The sequence below is a fragment of the Scophthalmus maximus genome, chromosome 12 (genome assembly GCF_022379125.1).
Source record: "Scophthalmus maximus strain ysfricsl-2021 chromosome 12, ASM2237912v1, whole genome shotgun sequence".
Taxonomy (NCBI): domain Eukaryota; kingdom Metazoa; phylum Chordata; class Actinopteri; order Pleuronectiformes; family Scophthalmidae; genus Scophthalmus; species Scophthalmus maximus.
Genome location: NC_061526.1, coordinates 14,622,153 through 14,636,084, shown reverse-complemented (window position 1 = coordinate 14,636,084; position 13,932 = coordinate 14,622,153). Strand labels below are relative to the sequence as shown.

General features: G+C 42.5%; 1 long non-coding RNA gene across 4 annotated transcripts in view; it reads right to left on the bottom strand.

The window, feature by feature from the left end:
- LOC124849336 overlaps positions 1-13,932 on the bottom strand; it is a 279,602-nt gene that overhangs the window by 231,548 nt on the left and 34,122 nt on the right. The window lies entirely within an intron of this gene.

Here is a 13,932-nt window from a genome sequence, read left to right as displayed (position 1 = left end):
TAAACGCCATCGCAGCTGCAATCATTCTATCCTCTATCTCGACGATCAAAGGGAAATCAGTAGAAAATATGACGTTGAAATTACAAAGCATGTCTACGGGGAACACGACGCTACACATATTTGGGCAACATGGCAACTTGCCTGATGATGACAGGACAAGAGACGAGACGCAGCCCCATCAACACACTTGACCTTGAGTTTGCAGGCCCAACAAGCCCCAACACCTCAAACATCATCTCACACCAAGATAAAGGCCATAAGCTAGTGAGAGCATTTTTTTTTTTACTCTGACCACTGATATAAGCTTTACAAAACTGCCATCATTTACCACTGCCCACATTCTCAATGGGTATGGGATGAGAGGTGCGAGTGGCTAAGAGAAAAACACTTAAGCACCTCACCCACCCCAGTTCAAAGTCCAAGTCACCCAATCCCCTTCTGCACACAGCACGGTGTATGTAAGGCGGTGAAAAGTTCACTTCTTTAAGCAGCATTTAAACCTTAAGGGTTGTGCAAGTCAACACGCACTGTTCACAGAGCAGAACAGAGGTTTGACACGGAGGTTTGACACTGTGGTTTCACAGATCAATGGCCTCCCCCTCTGCAGTGTCTCTGGCATGATAAAACACTCTTCACTCGGTATTCTCTGAGTCTGGGCTGCACCTAATGTGCCTTGCTAAAAAGGACACAGAGGTTAGATATACCAGCTTCTTTTTTTTTTATCATTAAGTCCTGTGGTACTGAAAGGTTTTTTTTAAAAACATATATAGAAGTTAAATAAAAAATGTAAGTGCATATGTGAATTGTGAAATGAAAAATCGAAATGTGTGCCAATCATAAAAACAGAAAGGAAACATTGACATAATAAAGAACTAAGTAGTATCTCTTTGCACTCTCGACACAGTACACTACGAAACATGAAAAATCCCCCTACTATTAAAGACAGATCATCATACTTTAGTATTGTATGTATATGCTGTACCCCCACCCTGTAAGATGAACTAGTACTTCAGTATACAATCATGCTCTTAATGGGTAATTTGAATGGACTTTAAACTGGATGGATATTTAATGCTATAATCATATAAAAAGTGGACAATGTTGAATCTTTTTTTCCATACAACGGAATTATCAGTGTTTACTGTAGATCTGTTTGGTCACATTTGCATTTGTACAAATACCACTTACAGAGGGAGTAGCTGGACTTTTCAGCTATTTATCTCCTGCTTTCTGTTATCTTTTTACTTTTGGCGACTGTAGAAGTATCCTTAGGATTCAAGTACCCCGGGTTGGGAATCATTCATCTAGGACACTGCTATTGTTTGTCCGTAAGGGGATTGTTCAACTTACAGTACGGGGTTTTCTTAGAATAAATGAAGAGGACAAGATAACCATATGAAACCGCTCTGTACTGGAGCAATACAGGACTGCTGGTTGGTAAAAACCTTGGGTGTCTCCATTAAATCGAAAAGGATTCCTTCTGGAATATCTTGAGCCACGGACCCGGCAAAGAACCCATTTCATTTAAATAACTCCATGTCATTCCTTTTCATTAACCTCAAACTCTGATGAAGCTGTAAAAACTTTTTTCCGCTAATAACCTTTGCAGCTAATGGTCTACGACTGAATAATGTGAAGTCGTCAGGCTTAGAAGTCAGATGCTGCCTCCTGACCTTACAACCTGTAATGAAATGCATCTCCAGCCTAATGTGAAAAGGATTGGGACGATTAAATATCAGTCTTTCATTTGCTTTAGAATGTAGTGGAAACTTCGGCTGCAGTATATTCCTTTTTTTCACGGCCGGAAGGTGGGAAAACGAGTCCTGATCCTGCCGGAGCACAGGTGGTATCGGAGGTGCCAGACGCCAACAATTCTTGGCCGCATTGAGGAATTCTTCAACAGCACCTGACCTTTATTCAACATGAGACCGTGTACGGTATATTTTTTACCGTGTTGTTAGTCTCCCTAAGGGTCTGAAATGTCTTGTGTGTGTCATCCTGGCCATGGAAATGATTCCCTTCTCTCCTTCAAAAGAACACTGCCAGTTTTCAGACCAAAGACAGCGTCTTGTTTTAAGTTTGGGACGTGTGCTTCAGTTCACCGTTAAGATTTGGTTAATAGCGAGTTAAAGACTGTTTGCAGAGCAGTATGACACCTCTGTTGCAACATGCTACCGCTTACCGTCACACGTCTAGAGACTGTTGAAACTGTCACAGTTCGGTCGGGATTCATCAAAGGCTCCTCAATTAGGAGGCCTCTCCGTTGAGCTTTCCCATCTAATGAAGTACCTCGCATTATTGCCCCGCTGATAAATTATTCATAAATTATGGATCGGAAAGGCAGACGGAGAGAAAATAAAATAAAAATGAAAGAACTCTCATCATTGTCAATTCATCACCTTTCTTCCACACTGCCCTGCAGATCACAGAGAATATTCACCTAATCAGATTTATGATTCATCCCATTTAAATTCAGTCGACTTTCTCAAACGCTGAGAGCGGGTGGGTGGAGAAAGGGAGAAAGACAGAGAGAAGCAATTTATAATCTACAGAAGAAAGACACCTAGTGCGGGTGACCTCTATTTGAATGAATAAAGACCGGCGCTTAATATGTCCCACTATTGTGCCATTTCTAATAACCATAAATTATTAACAGCAAGTGGCTCAAGCTCAAAAATTGTGGGGCAGCTTCTCCTGATGTGTCCTATTATATTCAAAATATTGAGATTTCCACATCAGTAATGGTAGTCTTGAGGCGGCGCTGTCAAAGATTTATGTCACAATCCTATATTTTATCGCAGTGTATGATTATGTCAATCTTGTGTTGTACGACACGCACTGCAGGACAAAGTCAGACAAGCTCAATTTAGATTTTCTAATTCCCTCAGTTATCATGATTATACACGCAGCCATCTCTATGCATGATTGAATACCACTGGGACTAAATCGAAATATATCTGTGATTTGGGTGAAATGATCCTTCAAGCACATTCAGAGTGGGAAAAGTTCAAACGAGCAGCAGGGTGCGCCACATGTCAACACCGCTTCAAGCTCGGTAACGTCACGTCAATTAGAATACCTCAAAATCAAAGGAAAATAAAAAGTCTAATAAACTCAGGGCAAGCAGTTTCACGTCCGTAGCAGCACTTAACTCATCTCTTACATTCCATTTATTTATTCATTTCATTCACCCACAATTTAAGTATCATCACAACAATCAATAATAAGTGTGTCCATTCATTTTTAAAGACCTCGTCATGCCATAATTTAACGTGACTGCACTGATTCATTTGTCCAAATTATACTTTTCATTCATTCAACAAAATATGAAGCTAATTTATTATTAACACACAACTTAATCGTGTTTAACCGGAAAAAAGAATGAGTTGAACTGTGCTGTTGTGTTTTAAAAAAGGCAATCGGCACGTGTATCCGCATTGGTATGCACAAGATACCCAAAGGATTCACTCCTACAACTTTATGCATAGTGACCTTTTCACTTCAGAGGCTGACCACTACTCAGCCTGTGAAAAGTAAGACGGCATTGAAGCCCATCTGACCACAGCGCTTGCAGTTTGAGAGATAGGGTTGTGTTACAGGCTGTCAATTAAATAAAGATGTTGACATAAAAAAAATGATCTTTCATCCGAAATAGTGCATTGAATCTAGTTCTTTCATTTTATCTTGACAGGCAAGGGTCCTGATAACAAAAAGGCACAAGATGTACTGAGTGAAAGGTTTTAAAAGGTGGAGTTTAGGTTGAGCCGGAGCAAACTGAACCAAAGCCTCAGCATAAAAAAAAGATAGGTATTGAACTCGGATTCGGTAGGAGTCGCCCAGATGGAATCATCATTTCACCTTGCATAAAATTGCACACAGTCAAGCACAAGATCCGACATTGCCAGGTTTCGATAAAAAAAAATCAGCGCGGTGCAAAGCAAGTTGCCCACACAACGGGCGGACTTAAGACACGTGAGGCCGGTGCCAAGGAGATGTCGTCCCTTCCAAAGAAAATAAAAACGCTATTATGAACGAGTACGGATTGTTGTAAGCGACCGTGCACTTAGCACTTCCTGAGCTGATGCTGTAGGACATCCGGCTGAAGGTTGAAGTTTCCGCAGGTGGTGTCGAACATCGACCCCCACCCCGGATTTTTGCCGCCCTCTTTTTACGCTCGTCTCACAGGGTTTTCCAGATACACGAGTTTGCTTCCCGTCTGACACACAGCTCACAAGCCCCCATTTCTCTGACTCCAGTGCTTTCACTGGCCCCAAAACACCATCACAAAACACAGCCTTATCCTAAAAGCATCCCATAACCCCCCCCCATCCGGATAAAATACAGGAGAAAACTCACTTTTCCATTTAGGTGTTGGGTCACATATTAAAACACAGATATTGCAAAGGCACGTCGTGTTTCAACGCCACATTTAGAAATGTCATCACTTAATGGAATAGCAACGCCGCCTACCATGCGTACAGTATGGACGTCATTTTAGTGTTGAGGCAGCCATGTTTTCTGGTATTAATACACCCCCGGGAATAACATCTGAGTGGATGAATGCCATCGTGTAGTTGGGCGAGAACATGCCAGAAAAACACCCTGCGTATTAAATTATCTTTATGGTTTGCCACAGCTATAAAAAAAACATATTTTTATTCTATAGCGGAGGTGAAACAATACGATCAAAATAGACGTTGTTTTCCATTCTACCTACAGTCGATGTTTGACACGCTGCTTTGTTATACAGATAAGATGGGCGCACAGTACATAGTGATGCAGCCACACAATCACAAATAAAACACAAGAGATCTGAACTGTTATTTATGGATCAGCTTTGGATCCGCTGCCCTCTAATGAAATGGAGGGCACACACACGCACACACACACACACACACACACACACACACACACACACACACACACACACAAAAAAAAGCAGCCTTCATCTAAAAAACCCACACTGGGGCACAGCTTGGCGACAAAATGGAATAGAAAGATTTTCAGAGCGGTGGCACAAGTCTGTTTCTCCCTGTTCCGAATTGGATGAGTGAAATGTTCTCCCACTGAGCGTGGCGAGAGGAGCAGGTGTGCGGAGAGTGTTTTCCGCTAACAGGAATTTGCTGGGCGACACGAATCGCGCTGAGAGGCGTAGCTGCCGTTATTGTTGACCGCCGTGCTCGGATGACAAGTCCAAACACACACACACACACACACACACACACACACACACACACACACACACACACACACACACACACACACACACACATGCTGTACACATGCCCGATCATGCACAAACAAATATCAAACTCGGGGTGTCCACAACACTCGGCTCGGAGCACTCGCGATGAAATGGGTGTGAAATGAGTCCAAGACGTGTTGCACTGTGGGGGGGGGGGGGGGCTTTTAACACATGAATGAACACTGGCGAGCGGTCACGGCCCCCTCACTGTGAGCTGGTCAATGCAGCTCACGAGGCCGGTTGGAAACAATTAGCCGCGTCATCCCTCACTTAGAAGACCGAGTCTCGGCGGAGCTCCGGTTCAGCTGGCAGAATCTCAGACAGTTTGACAGGGCGCTTAACCCCCCCCCCCCTCCCGACGTTGAGCTGTGCCAAGATTTGTCATCTAGACCGACTAAAATCTCTCAGCCCGCGCGGGACTGGAGAGAATGGTTCATTGAGAATTCCGCAAGTCAGAGGGCTCTATGAGATGACATAGTTAAAATAACAATTTCTTCTTCCCCGTCATTCGTCGGCGAACAAAAGTAAAGGGTGACGGTTTGAAATCACGTGGAATCCTATGTGTTCTATCTAGGCTATTTTGATGGCATTTTATTCGACGGAGTTTTAATTTAGAAGTTACGATTACAGCTAACCACATAGTTGGATAACGTAGGCCATAAAAAGAAATGCGCAAACAAAAGATATTACATTACATTCATTTAGCAGCCCCTTATCCTAAAAGCGACTTACAATAAGTGTTTCAACCATGAAGATATTACACAAAAGTCCAAGACTCGATAGACATGAACATTTATCAAATAGCCAAAAACACGTGCTCATTTGAGTGGGTTTTTTTTTGGGACATTTATGTATTTATGGTAACAACGTTGAAGCATAGTGGACACATACTGTGCAAAGAATACATTGTGCACACTATGGGATGCAGGGCAGACAGTACAAAGGGGAAAGAAAAGGTTTGGGAGACATTAGACATTGTACTCTGACCAATATATTTTGGCTCCTGAAAATGTAATTTGGCTCCTAAATACTTTGGGTTAAGGAGCTAATGGCTCCGAGATATTATTTATTTTGGTCTGGAGCCCTGCATAGCGGAATACATAATGGAAAACGGACTCATGAGAGTTAGTATTCTTGTATGTCTACTGTTTAAAACAACAGTAGATGATGATATCTAGTATATTGATTACTCGTCAATGCATATTAAGTTTAAGGTACTGATTAATAAACGATGCAGCAAATCTGGGAGTTTACAAGTTGCACAGATGGAGTAAGACGTATACCTATATTAACTTTGCTGACAATGTATTCAACAGCATCCAAGACACTGTGTGCAAGATGTCCACACGAATGTCACGTTATTGTTGTACTGCTCTACTTGAGCTAATCAGTGTAATTTGGAAAATGCCACTATGAAGCCACGACAGTCATCAACCCCCTCTGGTCAAAGTTTTTATTAAAATCCAGTCACTGGTATTCCAGAAATTGCGTGTGACATTTGAATGGACGGACCGGGGGTCGAATCCACAGTTTCTCTCTCTCGATTTCACTGTGGCGGACAATCATAAAGTTGCTCTAATCTCATTCCATATCTTTGGCTTATTGCACGATTGCTGAGATTAATAACTGCTACATGTCCATGGGGAACTGTTTTCAGCATTTACCTTTGGGAGTCTGTTGAAAATGGTGATATCAATGGAGGAAAAAAGTACATTTACATGCATTGGTGGCGTAGAAAATAACTCGTGAAACCCGGCGGTCTGCAGCTGTAGTAGAAAGTACGAGAGTAGCTGCTGTTGTGGCTACATTAACTTTGACATTTTGGGGGAGTACATTAATTTTATCTCCTCAAGATTTGAAGACTGATACCACTCCACCGCCAAAGTGTTGTGGTGGTTTAATCCTTACAAAAACTGGAGCGTAAAAATGAGGAGTCACTCCCCAGGTCTTGTAAGAATTAAAACAACACGTAGGCATCTGCGAGCCCCGTTACAATTTGAACTTTTAAAACTCATTCTTTGTTCTTACATGTAGCTTCGATAGGTGGATTTTCTTGCCTTTGAACAGAGCCAGGCTAACTGTTTCCTCCTGTTTCCCGTCTTTACGCTATGCTAAGGTAACTTGTTGTAAAATTATAATAAAGCTTTAAGTAGTTGTTAATAATATAGTTGCCAGTTCATCACTTGCTTTAATGCAGAGAGATGTTTGCATATTTAGCCGCCTGCCGTCAATGATATAAACGGGTTAGAAAGACCTGTCAGTGTTTTTTTGCAACACAGTCGAACGGCACCACAAACCACAGCCTCCACAATTATCATTAGACGAATCGACAGCTCTGAAACAGTTTCGAGAGAAACTGAATAACATCACCTCCATCGAGGTAGGAATTATCGCACGATTGCGACTTCTATTAGACCGAATACAAGGACCCTAATAGACCAAATACCATATTTAAGTGTGTGTACATTTTTGGGGTGAATCCAAGTTCTTGAGTTGATAAACCAAATCTGATTTACTGCAGCTGAGGCACCTCAACATTGGAATATAACAACTTTAACTGTATTATGTATTATATATAAGTAGCATATATGAGATAATCGATTGCTATCTCCAATCCAATGCCAAAGCTTTGCTGTTTAAGCCTTGGTCTGCAATGTACCTCTTATTAGTCGCAGCTTAATGAACACGCAAGCGTCCATGAACAACAATTTTTACACCGGCATCATGGGAGTACGGGTGTGTAAGTATTACATGAGACAGAGGGTGAAATATAATAGGAAACAATAAACAATCTGGTACAGGCTAAATATATACAAAGAATATAGCAAATAATGAACACGTTCTTTGGGATGCAAGTGCGCCTGTATAATAAGAATGTGATATTTTCCTTATCCCCTCAGGGAAAACCGTTAATGATCTATGCTAATGCACAGACCACAGATTGTACTCCTGCCAGCGCTGATTCTTCACTGATCTTCACTTTCAAAGGAGATGTGGGAAGACGCAAAAACAAATGACTCCGGTAGTTTTCATAATCTTAAAAAATGTCTCCTTGGCTTAATAAGATTAAGTTCACGCGCTCCTTATCTTGTGCAAAAATGTATTACGTGCGTATTAACCCAGTCGCTCAAGTCGCATCGGCCAGAAGATCTCGCCAAAATTCCTTAAAAGAAGATACTGGAGACGTGAGGCTGCAATTTTAGGAAGCATCTGACCTGCTGAAGTGAACAAAAAGAATCTTAATTTACTTTCATAAGAGCGCTTCGAGTTAAAATACTCAATATTAATTCTATACAGCCAAAAAAAGAGGTGAATGGGTTGTCGAATGTTTCTTATTTCTTTAAATCAAAGTCTAAATATATGCATACATTCAAGCCTCCTCTTCTTTTTCATATTTGGTAAATCATTTCAAATATAAGGACTTCAAGAATCGTGTTCTTATCTGGGAGAATTAAGAGTGCCTGCACTTTAATGTCATAAAATATTCTCCTTCCTGTTCCAAGAACTCCTCAGAATACCTGAGTCTATTAAACCCCAGACTTAGCAGGTCCTGATGTCTGACAGTGGAGGGCAGGTGGATTTTTACAGTTCACCGCGTGTGCGTGTGTGTGTGTGTGTGTGCGCGCCACCACTTCCAGTGGTGGTCTGGGTTTGCAGAAAAAGAGAGTGGGGGTTGGAGGTTAATCTGAGGCTGGTACAGTTCATCAGATTCCCTGAAATGATGTGTGCGGGAGCAGTCGCGGGCAGGTGGAGTCTGGAGGGCCGGGTACAGAACTGCAGCATCAACAACATCGACTAATAGCTGCTGTCCGCACTTTGTGAAAAGGTAAAAAAAAAAGAGAAACATTTTAAATTTCTGACAATTGGAGGCATCATTAAGGTTGCCGTAGCGACTTTTTTTTTTTACATTTGAAGAAAAATAAAAACAAAACAAAAAACCCTGTTAGCCATGTTCCCTGTGCCGCCTGCGTCTTCTGAAAATAAGTGCAAGGCAGAACGCGACATTAACGATTTGACAATTGCCGCAAAAACGATGCATACCACCGCTGATGAAAGTCCCCGATATGTGGACTGCAATACGTGGCCGCAGCATTGTTTCGTTTTTTCCATTGTGTGTGTGCTATTTTGGCAATTGCAGCCCGGAAAGCTCCAGTAAAACATAATGTTTAGTTTCCAACCGACATCACAACCCGGAACAATGAGGAGCGAGCTAAAAGACAAAAAATAAAATGCACAGTGATATTCATTTTGAGCCACGTGTGTGTCTTCAAAGGAGGTTTTTTTAGAGGAAGTGGCAGAAGGAACAGGCAAATATTTGCACTTTTCGCGCAAATAACGCAATTGAACATAAGATCCTGCGGCCACATTCAGTTTCTCCCGCCGTCGTAACGTTCGGTGTGAACACAGCATTAGCATTGTTGAGTAAATGATTTCCAACTACACAACAAGAGTAAAAGCCAGTTATTAAGGCCGTATCACAACAGGAGCCGCATGCTTTGGGCAGAAAGCCGCATGCAGCATTAACCAGTCGTATGAAAAAGAAAAACTGCTCCAGAACACGGCTCAAGCGCCGTCAGCTTTGCGCGGCATTGTGTCGAGAGTGCACACAGTGCAGTGTTGGCAGTGACGGCAGAAAAAAGTAGAAAGAAGAGGGAAAAAAAAGAATAAGGAAAAGAAGCCATTCAGATTAGGGAGGCTAAGCTTCCAGGGACACAGCTTCTTCTGCCTCCATTTGAAAAGAGCCAGAGTGAGACCTGGCATAGCCTCCGTTGGATTTCCTTCTGTCAAAAAAATGATTACAGCACTTCTAGGCCAATGTGCACGCGACGAAGAAGCTGAGTGAATGAATCATTTTCACAAGGAAAAGTCAAAAGAAAGGTGAGGCAGACAAACCACCCAAAAAAGGGGGTATTTAAACTGGCATTAATGAATAGTGCAGTATTCATGAACTGTATAGCGAGATATGATTGTCTCTCAATAATGCATGAAGTGATCAAGTACAGTTCTTTTTCAAACCCCCCCAAAAGAGTCTGAAAAGAGGAGCTAGGCTCGGTCAGTTTGTTTAAATATATATATATGTATATATATATATATATATATATATATATATATATATCATAAAAGGTGGCAATATGGAAACACTGAAGCCTATTTACAATGAGATCAATGGAGCGTTCAGACGATTCAGCGAACGTTTGTGGAATGAACGGACCGACGAGGCCCCGTATCGAATTAATATTTTTCTTCATTTGAATGTTTCGTTTACTTTCGGGCGGCAATAAGGCGCTCGACGTACAACGCAATTCAGTTTCCAAATGGACCTCGATATTATTGATTTCTTTCTGAAAGAAACAAATGGCTCCCCGCGGCCCCGTTGCCGCCGTTCACTTTAGGGTCGAATGCAGAAGTGAATTTGGGGAATGAGGCACTAGAGGACATACAGTTCCTCGGGTGTCTGCCTGGAAGGAAAACTTCTACAGTACCTGAGGTGAACATTACAGTAAATACATGTTTAATAAAGCTGTCAATGTATACAATATCGAGAGAAGAGATTAATGCCAATGAACAACTATTATACCCCGCAACTTTTAATATGTGGTCATGTTGATTGCTGTCGAGTTTTGTCCACTAGTTACATAGAAATGTTTTTAAACCCACTTGAAGAACTTGTGCAACTGTACTCTGCTCTCTGAATTATTGACAGAGTGGGTTTAAAAATCAACAATCGACTTTTCAATTTGTCTTTCGTGGACAAGCTACACTGCTACAGTTTATGAGTAGTTGCAAACATCGGTTTGACACTTTTCTCCTCCAGTTTCTTGTTACTTTTCGGCTCATATACGATATCTGCAACTAGTAACATCTGCAAACATGTAATAATAATAATAATAAAAATAATAATAATCATAATAAATTTCATTTAAAGTCCATCCATTCATTATCTATATAACACTATTGAAGACTGATGATTTATATGCTCTACCTACAAATCTGTGCACATCTGCACAGAATGGTTCTTATAATTTACGCTCAGTTAGAAAAAAAAGAAATAAAGCTACTACAAAAGGATTAATCAGTAGTTTACTAGATCAGTGAGTGTGGGTGGAGCTCTAAATGAGAAACTGAGTGAGCTCGGCAGCTTTAGATATGTTTCATACCAAATGTTAAAAAAGACGCTTTTTGAACAGTCCACCCTACCCGGCTGGGGGTCCCGTCTTCAAAGGCGTGTCAGCATTGGGGCAGCACTCGACGGGGGTGAAATAACACCAAATGAAACAACAAGAGAAGGCATGAAATTCTCTCTGAGAGGAGACGCACCACCGTCTGATCCAACTCCTTCTGCCGAGAATCTTGTTCCTCTGTCTTTTGATAGCCCCCCCCCGGCCCCCGTCCTCGGTTACACACACCTCCTCTACACAGACAGTCGGCCTCTCTTCTCACATACATCGCCTCCTACACTCATCCCTCCTGTTTTCCCTTTTTTTTCAAATCAATCTCACCCCTCCTCCCCCTCCCTCCCTCTCCCGTCTGTTTCTCTCCCCCCGGCCGGCTGCAGCGCTTTGCCACGGCTCTTACCTTTTCCCCCCGCAGGGCTGTGTGTCTGCTGTAATGAATTGTACTTAATTGCCAACTGGGACCCGCAGCCTTAAATATAACTCTCAGGACACTTAACCCGGGTCACAGTGAATGATAAACACACCTTCATAAATTGGCTTGGGCTTGGGAGCACGAGAAGAAAACCATTTTTTACTCCCGGGGCCCCACCACCACCACCACCGCACATGTAGGCACACGATATACTGTAAATGATGAATAATTTGTTTTTTTTACACTGAATTACACCATCCTCTTATGTACATGGAGGGCAGCGACAAGACGTGAAGGTATTCTACACACATTCGAACAGAATCATTTGCGTCTTTGTATTATACTGTAGTATAACACTAGGGCTGACTAAATTAGGGCTGTCAATCACCCTCTATAATCCTATTTGAATTTAATTCCTTATTATTATTAATATTCAAATTGTATTTGAATCTTTTATGACATTTTAAATGAAATTGAGCCTATTCTGTTGACGCTAAACTCGGCAAACCATGGTTTGCCGAGTTTAGCGTAAGGTGAAAGAGTTCACCTTCCACAGGAGTTGCAATGTCTATATTTGTGGAATATGTCACAGACACGTGACAACATCAGCTCTTTTTTTACTCTGGTGCTCTCTCTCTCTCTGTCTGCCTCTCAACAAGGGTAAATGAAACCACGTCATCAAACTCAATGTAGACAGACGGGGCCACCGGCAGCGGCGCCGCTGTAGGTGCGCCCCCCCGCGTGGCATCAGATCAGCGACGCGGCCGTAACCCGCCAAGTTTGGCCCCGCCGCCATGTGTTTTTTTCACATGCGGGGTAGGTCAAGGAGAGAAGGGCGAGCCAGAGCTGCCGAGCCAACACGTTGATAAAAATGATATAAAAACACATTTCGAATAGTAGTGACTTTTTCATATTCAAATTAAATTTGCCTGTTCCAACAGCCCTAACGACCAAAAACGACAACCAATGTTCCATTTTTAGCCTGGGACAACACCACTTGGTTTTTTTTCTTCCTCTACAATCAAAGATGCATTGTTTCAAAGTTTACCATCACTTCTCCCTCGATCCTGGGTGACCTGCATAAGAGCTACAACAGAAAAAAATTCACGACCATAGCAACTAAGGGTAACTAAGGGGAGCAGAGCTTATAGCGCGGCGGTTATGAGCACAATAGGGTTTTAACTTTTCCCAGTTTTAAAAATTGGCTCGGTCGCCATTGTGAAAAGGAACCAAAGTCCGAGCTACGTGTTTCCTTTCTGTATATCAAGCAACCACCCGGCCTCATCCAGCCGTGGACATGTTTGCCTTCTAAGGCCAGCAGATTGACTGTGCTGGTAATGACACTCATGCATAATAGAAAAGCGCACTGGGGCCACAGGAACTGAGGAGTAGAGGCACGGGGAGCGGGTTTTGAGTGCTCCGGCCAGTAGGACAACCTCCCACTCCCTCTTCCACCTACTTGCTCTTTCCCTCCCTGACCCACCCACCCTCTCCCGGCCATCACAATCTGACACATGCTGCAAATGCAAAGCCAGATCAAAGTTTGTGTAGCCCTTATGAATAAAAGAGCGCAACCCATCTGTGCTGCAGCAGAAAGTGGAGAAGTTCTACAGAGTGTCTCAAAGAAAGAAAAAAAAGCAAAGAAAAGTACACACAGGGTTGGTGGTGGGGCCACGCCGCGTTCCCTCTGCGAACCAGCCGGCAGCTGGGAGAATACATAAGAGAGATCGTATTGATTTAATGAAGGGATAATGATAATAACATTACATTTTTTTACTTAAAAAGGCATGGAGAGGGAAAAACGTATAGCGTATGAGTTATGCAGACGGAGCGGTGACGTTTCAGGGTTCACATGAAGGCTGCGTCAGTAAGAAGGCCGCTCACCTCACCCTGAGGTGAGGGGGCGACTGATGACACGTTCACTTCTTGTTTGCTAAGCGCTACCCCCCCAAGTACAAAAGAGAATGACTAATTACGGTCAGTTCTCACCCACCGATCTCACCCGGGGCAAATTTCCGGGAAAAAAAACAACTTCAAAAAAACAATACAACTTGCTGCCGATTCAGACTTGGCAGGGAACCGTCACGGTTGCTTGGCAC